Source organism: Chamaea fasciata, unplaced genomic scaffold, assembly GCF_029207755.1.
Source record: "Chamaea fasciata isolate MVZ Bird 193981 ecotype frontalis unplaced genomic scaffold, bChaFas1.0.hap1 SCAF_5, whole genome shotgun sequence".
Classification (NCBI taxonomy): Eukaryota; Metazoa; Chordata; class Aves; order Passeriformes; family Sylviidae; genus Chamaea; species Chamaea fasciata.
In genome coordinates, this window is record NW_027094090.1 from 36,158,385 (window position 1) to 36,170,064 (window position 11,680).

The window sequence follows — 11,680 nt, forward strand, 5'->3', positions numbered from 1 at the left end:
ATGCCAATGGAACTCGGTTTTCAATTTCTATTTAATGTTTCCCCCATCTAAGTTTGTGAAAGGAAATCACAAAACATTTCTCGTTTGAGTCCACTTGTCAAATTGTCGATAGTAAAGTAGCCAGAACTGTTACAGCTGAATTGGTCACATAAAACTCTGGTGAAAAAGGGATGCTTCTCCCAGAGGCATTTAGTAAATGTGCTAAGCTGCTTTACAAGACAGGATGACATTTTTCTGCCTTTAACCCCAGTTTTATTGAGAATAGAAATCACTTGGACTATGAGGAGTTTAGTTTTTAATCTCAAAATGTTTGTGAGCCAGCCCTGACTGCACGCATCTCTTGCTCATGGGATCACTGTGTTTGAATGGAACAGCCTCCCAGAAGAGCATAATTAGCTACTTGTTAAGTTTGATTATTTTTGATATATCAGTGTTTATCAAGGCTATTTGGAAGGAGATTCTGGATGAATATATTTTAGAAGTCTCAAAGTACAAATTCAGTAGAGCTTTTAAAATCCAGTGAGTGTCAATGGGTTGGTGAAAAAAAATAATGGCTATAAAAATGGATATGAAAGCTATTAATAAGGATTACAAGATGAACATTTGAGGATTTAGGAGTCATGTTTCAAATTGCGTAGGTAAACTAGAAAAAAATTAGAAGTCAGTAGCAGCAATTACCTGTTGCAGCCCCTTCTGCCAGATGGGATGAGACTGTGACTTCATGGAAGTACCTGAGTCTGGCTTTTGCTTAGCAAAAAATATGAGTAGAAAGTTGGTGCTAAAACTGCTGTTAGTCTGAGAGACCCTTAAATTGATGGCAGCAGCAGCAGTCAACGTGGGTGCTGAAGTCTGGGATCTGGCTGAGGAGGTAGGGTGGGTAGCAGTGGGCAGCTGCCTTTGCTGGGAATGGCATCTACCAGTGGCTTCAGAGCCCCTAAAGAGCAGGAATTTCATACTGATGTTTTGCGTATTGTTCCTGCAGTCTTGGGAGGGAACTCTGCATAGCAGGGAGAAAGTATCTGCTTTTTGGGTACAATGGAAAAGGGATAGACAGTCCTGCATGACTTCGGTATGGCAGAGGAATTTAAGATTATCAATAGCAAAAGAGTTCCCTAATCCTAGCCTATTAAGGGAAAAAAAAAATCCTCATTAAAAAATCCTTGTAAGTTCTTAAAAATTTCTTGCAAGTCCTAAGCTATGAGTACCAGTGTTTATGCACAAGAAGAGTATCCTCAGTTCCAGGGCTCCCTCAGTGACACTGGGGGAGAGGGGAGAGAGGTGCCAGGTTAAATGTCTGCTGAGTCTCTGTGTGAGTTTTCTGTTGCCCTTTCTGGAAGCACTGCTCTGGGCCTGTGTTTGCTGGGCAAGCCAGCAGTGCTGGCCTCGTGGATGAGATTTGCACTGGTACAATTAATCTGCTCCCTGTAAAACAGAGAAATGCAGCACTCTCACTGAATTATAGGAGTGAATATGGGGCAACAGGGACAAATTTAAATTAGGTGTTTACTACAGGGTGAAAATGAATGTAACCTGTGAGTGCTTTTCTCTGTAAAATCAGTCCTGGGTATAGTTCCCGCAAGTGTAACATTACTTCATGCCTCCATTCAGTTGATTGGCTCTCACTCTGTATCTTTCTGACTTTATCAAGTTCCAGACAAACCTTGGCGGTTGTCCGAATTTAAGTGAAATCAGCCATTTTGTTAGCTCTGAAATAAATCACGTATCTGGAGGAGCAGGAGAAATCTGCCTGAAGAAATCTGTGGTAGTCGTTGGCAGTAACTCTTTGAGCTAAGAAGCATACATTATGGTTGCTCTGAAGCTGTCTGGGCAGAATTTGCACAAAACCATTGCTGTGACTTAGGAACGGCGGCAGATTTCTCTGGATTCCCCTATATTCCTGAGTTTCAGCTTTCTACTGGGTGTGGTATGAAGGACAGAAATCATGAACTGGGAAAAAAATGCTTTCCCTCTCTTGGTAAGCGACTGGTGCAAACAGAAAACTTCCCTTTTCAGCATCAGCAAGTTCAAGAGAGTGACTGTTCCACTTCCAGCCTCCCTGGCACTCTCACCTCAGAGGATGGTGTAGACAGCACTTGTTTCCTGTGATTCCCTCTAGCAGCCTTATTTTCAGTTGCCTGGAGCATGGTGCAAGGTGACTTGTGTTTCTTTTTCAAAAAATTCCTTCATCTCTGGTACTGCAGAAAGGGCCTTTCTTTCTTACTGATTTGTGAAAATGTTGTTTGGTAAGATATCAATACATCTACTTTCACACTTTTGCTTAACTGCTTTACTGTTGGATGTTTCACAGTTCTGGGCCATGTAAAATCCTGAACAAAAACTAATCTGTTTTGGTCTCTTTAGAAGATTAAAGCAAACAAGCAAGCTGATATTTCACTGCCCTCTTTCCCTCCAATGTTTAACTGGCCATTTGCCCTAATTAATCTTGCATGTGGCTCCTTAGCTAGGCAATATATTTTTTCAGTGTGTGTATGTATGTATGTACATGTAAAATAAAAAGAAGCCAGATTATTTTCTGAGCAGATTTTTCCATGGTCTCCTATGTCTCAATTGGTATGCTGGGTTCTAAGAAGCTGCATTTATAGTTCTCATGCAGAAAACAGAGCAAACATAATGTAACTAACCCATATTGACTGCCAGATGCCTCAAAGTGTTCGGGACTTGTAGTAAACTACTGTTTTCTTTGGTCTGCCTCCACTCTGCCTTCTGATGCTTTTCCCTTTGATGCCCTGTGACCTCACTGCAAATGCGATGCCTTCTGCTCAGTGCTCTTGGACAGATGGACAGTGGTGCCAACAAGGAATCTCAAGAGCCGGCCCACTAGACTCTCGCTTGTCATTCCTTAGAAGGATGGTAACTGTTCAGCTAAAGCTAATAGTTTCTGACAAGTGGTAAGCTAGACTTAAAGAAATACTGTCTCTGTGAAACCAGAATCTTCACACAGATATTTAAAACTACTCTTCTCTGTCAGATGCCAGTGTTGGTAACCATACTTTGCCAGCTGGTCACGTGATAATTACAATTACTATCCTAGCCCAGAGAAAAGGCTCAGTTCATTGGCCCAAGTATTGATTAACTAGAGCAGTCAAGATTACTTTACTTCACAGAGGAGCAATAACCATTAATAGTGTTACAATTACAGCCCAGAAAGTACGGTGATGAGAGGCTAGATTGGAACTTCAATAGATAAGAAGTGAGGCATTGTTTATATAATCCTGACAATCTTAGAGCTGCTATGTTAGAGGAGGTAATTAACTTGAGGGAGCCACTGATGACAGGGAGGGGTTCATGTCCTTAGGTTGTGTGCAGGGAGCTCTCCCCATGGGAATCCTCAGAGGAAAATATTTAGCTGACTGGGCTGATGCATGTGTGTAGGTGTGAGAAGGCTGTATTTTGTTACTGTGAAACCATTAAATACAGCCATACCTGCACAGGGTGGCCTTTTAGTTCCTGTTCTCTGTCTGGTCTGCTCGGGCTGGAGTGGGAAGGAGAGGCCATAGCACAAGGTGGCACCAGGACATCCTTCCTCTTTCCTCCTTCTTATGTGGATGCAGGAAAACTTTTTTTTTTTGAAACAAAGTTTTGTGTGGAGCAATAAAATTTTGCAGAAGAAAACAGCAAGTTAGAGCTCATTAAGTTTATAGGGCTGGTGCTGGTTTATTCCTAAGACTGAGGTGCAGATTAGAGTTAAGAGTCTAACAGCCCCTTCAGCTCAGCAAGGAAATCCTGTGAAGATTCTCCCACAGTGGAAAAAGATCAAAAGAATTTTCTAAGTGCTTTGTGTGTCAAAGCCCAAAGTCCAAAGGCCAGATCACTTTGTCCTGCTCTGAGAGTGTTCAAATCTCTTGGATTAGCAGAGCTTCCAGAAAGCCACAGATGGAACCTCATTCTTCTGAACTTCGGGAGGTGGTGAAGCAGGACATACAGCAAGGATATGGCTTTATTGATGAAAAAAATTATTATCTGAAGTCAGTAAGTTCATATCCTCAATCTCTTTGACCCCATTATATAGACTTCAGCTAATTTCAAAAGTCAGTCTGTTCCAAAACACAGCCAGTTCCTCTGCTGTTCATGGATCACATGGCAGGAATGTGACTGTTCCTGCTGAATAGCAATTGCCCGTGGGCAGTGTGTGTGTGCTTACATTCCCTCATACAGCCCACACTTCCACACTGGGCCGTATTGGTTTATGTAAATTCATGCTAATCTCAATCTCTATACATGTGGGCATATGTCACCCATCTGATAAGGATCAAGGGACACACCCCTTGCTATATACTTTATATTCAAACAATCTGGGGTTAATTTGATGCCAGGAGAAGAGCTTTTAATTCCCCTTCTCAAGGCATTAAACTACCAACATTAACTTTCTGTGCTCAGCTCTTGGGGTCTGCAAGGAAATGGTGTGAGCAAATTTGATAGCAGGTATATTGGCATGTGAATGTAAATTAGGTAGAGAGCTGTAGGCAAAATGAGGATCAGGCTAAGATGTGTGGTGATTTACAAAGGAAAAAATTGAACCAAATTAAACTCAAGCTAATTTTTTTTTCTTATTGTGTTGATAGTTTGAGTGTTTGATCTGTATGCTGTGGGCCGATTGTTTGGAAATAGGAGATGATGAGTTCTTTTGTCAGTGAAGATGTGGAGGGCTCTTGTGTGCCACTCTTAAATGTAAAATCTCTTTGCCAGAGCAAGTCTTACTATAAATTGGAATTATTTCTGTCAATGCTCACTTTTTTCTTCCTTACCTACTCTCCCTCAAATTCTACAAAAAGATTCAGGCCTTCAGTTTCACCAATTTGGGTGCATAATCCAGTGGTGTTCTTTTAATTTACAGACTAGGTAATGACTAGAGAAATGTAGCTGAACAATAATCTGCCCAACTCACAGATACTGTTTGCATGACTCCTCTTTACCACTGCTGCTTTTTACCACTTCACGACAAAAGTTTTGTTAGATTTTATGGGGTATTTGTAAAAGTCAAGAGATTACAGAGAATTCCACCTTTCTATCTGAGCTAAGGTAAAATATATCAAAACTTACAGCCCTTTTTAGTAAAATCATTGCAAGCAGGTCCTGCCCTTTCTTAAACTGGTAAGGCGACAGCTTGAGCTCATCCTCTGCGTGCCACTGTGACAGTCTGATCACCTAGGGAGAGTAGTGTCTTACAGACAGGCAGATCCCAAGCCATTTTAGTAATTACAGGTGAAAACTAACAGCTTGCCAGTGCAGATTCTTGAGTGCCCAAGGTGTGTGCTTGCAGTAGGAGCCTTCTCAGTACAATTGCTGCATTCAGTGGTTCTGCAGCAGCTTGTCCAGGGGGCCCCTGGAGAGAGCATCTTGTAAATAGAATAATCAGGAGATAAAAAGTGTAATGGACAGTAGTTTTGCAAGCTCCTGACCAGCTGGAGTTGAGAGACCCCATGCTAGCTAATGCAGCTACATGATTGTCAGGTGCTGGGTGAGCAGCTAACCAGGCCTTTCAGTTGCAAACCAAAGTAATGTTCCTTCTACTCAAAGATTGTGTATAATATTTCTTGATTGCTTCTACCAATAAATTTTCATCTTCCACCAGCCTAATTTTACCTGTTCACTGCTTCAGTGAGGCAGTGAAGTTCCAATCTCATTATGGAACAGGGAAGCACATACTGTCAACCTTAATATCAACAGCATGGACGTCAGGCTGTCAATTTTCTGTTCATGTAGGAGTTAAAATAGCAGCCCACTGGTAGGAGAACAGCTGTTTCTTCAACAGGACTTTTCCTGAACTTAGGCATCAGTGTCAAAAACAGAGAGTGTAAAAGTGTAGTTTAGGCAAAGTGTAGACACCTAGGTCAAAATGCATGGAAAATGCCACCTCCTTTACTACTGACACACTGTAGGTGTTTGAATTCCCAAAGGGTCCCAGGGCTTGACTCTGGCACTTTCCAATGCCTAAATCCCTGGAAAAATCCAGAAGTGCCATTATTAGGACTAGTAAATTACTTAGATTCAAATGGGATTTCCAGTCAGGCATCTCCCTTAGCAAGTGTACTGAAAGTCATGAACAACTTAATTAGAACCAGAAGTACTAATTTCACAAAATCAGGAATGTGTGATCCTTCCTGTTTAAAACTCAGGCAGGGAAAATCTCCCTCCTCCCTCAAATACAGTAGCAGTCTGGAAGCAGACTTGGCCAAAGACATAAGAGGTTTTCTGCCTAAAGGAAGAGTACCCAGCTCTGCTTTTCTGGGCTGGAGATCCCAGCCACCAATGCATAGTCCATCTCTGCCCTGAACTTGGGCTCTGTGGATTAAGAACTGGAGGGAACAAGGTGAAGTCTGATGTTAGGACAGAGTTACTTGTGTTTTACTTCTCCTTTACCTCAACTATCACTGTTTGGAGTGAATATTCCTCTTAGAGGTACGGTAGGAATTTGAATTAGAATGGACACTATCTTTCCCTGATTTAAAAAAAAAAAAAAAAAAATCTGGATGTTGTTCTAACTGCAATGTGTCCATCGGCCATTTGACAAGTTAACATGGCAAACATGACTGCATCACAGAGCCCCAAACCTAGGATTCTGTTAAAACCATTTTGTTTGCCATGATAATTTTCCCACACTCTAACTAACATAATGTTGTCTGTTTGAGTCTGCAGACAGCCTTATCAGAAAAGGGTGAACCTTTCCAGACCATTCATGTGACCATTCAGTGAAGTACCAACCTCTCACTCAGCTGGTTTCACTCAATGTTAGTGGCACTTGTACTGCTGGGTGTTTTATCTGAAGGTTTGGAGGGGCATGCAGGGTAGGAAAGCACAGGAAAGAAGAGCAGTGCCATAGAAAGGAAGAAGGCCATCCATGCAGCCATCCTCTGCATGTGGTTGATGGATTAAGCCCCCTGGTGACAGCAGAACAAACGAGGGCTGAAGCTCCGATCAGCTCATCCATTACAATCTCCTCTGAGAGCAGCCCCTTCACATATTCCACTGTTGTTAGAGGTAGAAATCTTTTCCCAACACCAGCTGAGATTATCCTTCCTGCAATCTGGGCTGGTTGTCTCTTGTCCTTCTGCCTTGTCCCACTCTTTCTGCTGCTGTAATTCGAGCCATTGCAGAGACTGATGTGAGTCGGTATTTTGAATACCCTGAGTGCTGCTAACCAGAGGTGTTGGTGTTGGTAGTGACACCCCAGCAGCTCCCTGGAGGCTCAAGTCTTCTCTCTTCCCTGTATCCAAAGTCTGCATTTGCCCATGTCTCCATCACAGTGGGTCCTTCCCTGCCCAGGTTCTTCTACAGAAAACTTCCCAGCTCTTCTCTGGGTTTTCCCCACTCTTCACTGGGTTTTTCCTCACCTTTTCCTTGAGGGTTTTCAATACGCTGCAGTAAGACAGCCTTCTCTATGTCACTTGAATGGGACTCTTTTGTAGTAATGCAATCCCTACACCTCTAGCAAGTGTTTCCAAATAGGGAAAGGGTTTCGTATTACCTTTTGACACATGAAGAGGTTAGCTGTAAAGTTCTGTGGATTTCTCTTTGCAATTGCCTCGGAGCCAGCCTAGAAGTGTAGATTGGACCCTGGAAATGTTACTCAAGGACTGTTGTTTTTCTCATTGGGCCAAGGGTCTAAAAGCCCACCCAAGCTGTTAGGTACAAAAGAGAGAGAACGAAGGAGCTCCACGCTTTTCGCTTTTTGCTTCTCGCGTTTCGAGGTGCAGTAGCAGCAAGGAGTTTGTCGCTGTGCTGTGCTTGGCTTTGTTGTTTTGCTCTTTTGTATTATTTTCCATTATTATTAAAACACTTTTTATTTTTCAAGGCACCTGCGATCAGCCTCTTGCTCATTTTTGCAGCCATGTTTCTGCCAGGCTGGACCCTCAGGAGTGTGGGTAAAACCCACACTCTTTGCTTTTGGTTTCCACATTTTTCTAAGCTGTTCACTTGGTCTATACCCAGAATTATAAAAGTGGCCACTTATAGGGATTAGGACTATTACAACATTGCTTCTCTAATGCTTCAGGTGTGAATATTGTAACTTGTGTTCTCCAGTTTTGGTACCTTTGTTCTGGATGCATGACAGAGAAAAATTCAAGGCTATGCTGCAAAACGTTTGTCTTTCTCCTTTTAAGAGTAACAACCAAACCCCATGATATTTTCCTCCTCTCACGCTGTGCTGTAGCTTTTTCACACCTCTCCACTGAAGAACTCCTTCAGAGGCACTAAAAGGACTCCCTACTTCTTTGGATAAGAGGCGGTTAAAAAGGCACAGGGCTTTGAGGGGAAGATGGGGCTATGGAGCTGAGTCAAGGCAGAGGAAAAGGCAGCATTAGCTGAAGTCAAGGAGAGGTAAGGCCTGGAGGAATAGGGGAGGGAGGGCTGTCAGAGCCTGTCCTTCATTGACTCAATAAATAACCCACATGGCAATAACAATAAATAATTTTATGAGGAGCTAGATAAGCTTTTAAGGGGAAAAATGGTAGGGGGTGGAATTGCAAAATTGAGGGGGAAAGCAGCTGAGATAGGTTTCCCTGTTGCCGTCTGTCCTTTATTTGGCAGCAGCTCATTTGTGAAAAAAGCAGTCAAGAGTAGTTTATGATGCTAAGGCATTTCAGTGACTTACACTCAGTGAAAATCCTTGATGTTTCTCCTTTATCTAGGTTTTGCTGCTCAGAGTTGAAAGCATTTCCCTGTCTTAAATCCTATTTTGTTAAACCTGGCAATGAGTAAAATCACAAGTTCCTTAAGAAAATCCTCTGGGCTTGAAAAGGGATGTGTTCATTACCCTTGTAATTAGCAGGAAAACTTCATCTTGACAGGGCACTCAGTCCCCTTTACTTACCGTCCTCACAGCTGCTTAATCACTAGGTGCCATTCAGATTGTAGATTGCCACTATTTAATATGTGTTGTAGAAAACTCTGATTAGTTTCACTGTGAAACGCTTAAAGAGCTGGGCCATAAATATTTCCATCAACCTGTGTCTCTCCCACCCCCAGGACTCCACTTCCTGCAATACAGTTAATCTCTCAAAATGCAGTTTGGGTTTTGCTTTCTGTGGAGCTGATCCTTATGCGAAGGAAAGGTTACCTTGGGAACAAGGTTAAATGATAGCCTTGTGGACCTACTCTCTTTTTTCCCCTTTATGATGGAAATGTAAGATGTTGTGAATGGTTCATCATAACATATGCCAGCAGAAGCATGCCAAAAATAGCAATCTGAAGCAGCACACGGTATGTAATGCTTGCATACTTCTCCGAGAGTTAGGGAGATCATTGGAACAACACATGTCAGATGCTATTACTGTCATATTGCTGGGGCCATCTGTTAGAGGCCAAGATCAAGACCTGCTGCTTTCCCGGGAACAGCAGCTCCACAAAGGACTGTGGCAAATTAAACTAAATCTGCTCAGGCCCAGGGAGTTCATCTAAGGGATTTTCTTGTTTTGTTTTGAGATTTCACCAGGGATAAACCCAGCAGTATATTTTGGATATTACTCCAGGGGAAGTCTGAGGAAAGGCTTTTAAATTCCTTTTTGTTTGCTTGTGATAGGGTTTTTTTGAGGGACTGAATTGCAGGTCCAAGATAAGGACTGAATTGTGAGGACAGGATGTGCACATTTGCACTCACAGCTGTGCTTCTTGGGAAAACATGTTCATAAGTAAAGTTCATACAAATGTGCACATGAAATTTTTTGCAGCTACTGAACAATAATTTGACAGCAACCTGGAGTTGAATATGACAACTGATTTACGCAGTTGACTACACAGACACAAATTTTTAAAGGAAAGCAAAGATTTTTGAAATTCCATATGGAATTTGGATGCCATTTCCTCCTAGTGGTCCTCAGTCTCAGCTAGGATACCTGTAAATGTATTTATTAAAAATAAGATGAAGTTCTGTGTTATTTGGATCCACAGGGAACTTTGCTACTGGAAGCAGTAGGCTGGATTTCACACGTACACTTGCTGTATCAATATAGCTACTCACACATCCATATCTATTCATATACATATAGATAGATGTTTTCAATAGTATTAGCATAATGGCACAGTTTTATTTCCACTGCATTCATAGAATTTTATGTAATAGGCATATGTTTTACTGACGTGTTTTGTAACAGTTCTAAACAATGTCCTTGCTGACTCCAGAACACTAAACAATTAAATGTATTTATATGGAAGATTGGAAGCCTCTGTTATGAAGACAGACATGGTTCAAATGCCATGAAGTGGGAGCAGTTTGCCAGTGTAGGAAAATGACATCATAGATTTGGAATATTTTTGCAGAGGTTTTGTTTTTCTGCATGTTGGTGAAAGACTTGGACCCAGCTCCTACCCATTCTGCACTTTCCACTTAGTAGAGGAACTTGCACCACAAAAAGCCCCCAATGCTTTGCTTTAACTCTGTTGCAGAAGAAGGTTCTGTTTTGAAATCTCAGGCTGTGCTACAGCAAAAGAATGCTTTTCCTGTGGACTCAGGATAGTCACAGTGAGTGGGAGTGATATTCACTCGTTCTACTCCTGGAGGAGCCCAGCACAACAGGGTGGAGTAACAGGAGAGACCTTTCAAGAGTGGAGGAGCCTACAGTCTGGTACTGAAATAAGGAGAGAGCAGTGGGGGCTCTGCGGGGCAGGAGGGAGATGCACGAGGAAGAGAGAGGACTTCTGGGGATTCCTGACTGGCAGCACTTTGACATTCTGCTTGTTGGTTATTTCCACATTATACCCAATGACTGTTTAAGGCAAAATCTGTGGATCGTCCTTGGAGGAGGATCCAAGTCTCCATTTCCAGGACAGCATTCTCACTGGCAGGATAGAGGTCTGAGGTTTATTAACTACACCTTCAGGACCTTTTGCTTGTGGAGGGCAGACTCTGGAGAGGGGACAATAACTTTATGCTCACAGCAATTTTATAATCTACTGCTGTTCTGTCCTCTGGGTCTCTTGCAGGAAACTGGTGTCAGAAAGATGCTGCTGCAGCTTTTGCCTGCAGTGAGGAGTAATGATCCCAACCGCAGCACCCTCTGTACACATATCACTGTCTGGGGATGCTAACAGTGCAAACTGATTATGCAGTGCAAAAGTACCTAACAACCTTCTATTTATTTCCTTTGCAGGAGAAATTCCCCAAGTAGATCTCTGTTAGTCCTCCTGACCATTTCTACTCATTGTATTGCTCAATCAGAAGTGTAAAAATACATTTTTGGAAATTTTGTTTGATTGAAATTCATTGTGTCCAAATTAATTCGGATGAGTTGGAAAGCTATTAGTTTCTTTGGAGGAGGGAATCAGAGTGGAACTGAAAGATGGCATGGCAGTTTTGGAGCCAAGTAAAGGGTGTGTTTGCAAACCACAGGTACTGTGGAGATATCTGTGACCCCTGAGAAGTGCTAAGCTAAAAGAGAAGCTTCCGTAATAGGATATAACCTCCCTTTTCCTCCCTCTCTGGGTTTAATCTGAGTACTATTTGGGGTAGAAGCAATTTTCTGATTTTGAAACTTGAGCCAAATAACAAGGTCCCAGGACAGGGCATTTCAGCTCACTGAGACTGATGTTCTTGTCACTTTTACTGCCGCCTCCAGCACAAATGGGCAGCAATGCCAATTTCCCCGAGCAGCTGCTGGCATCTGCCATCAGAAGGGACTCTGGGGGAATCCACCAGCAGACTGACTCCAGCTGAGGGACTGCA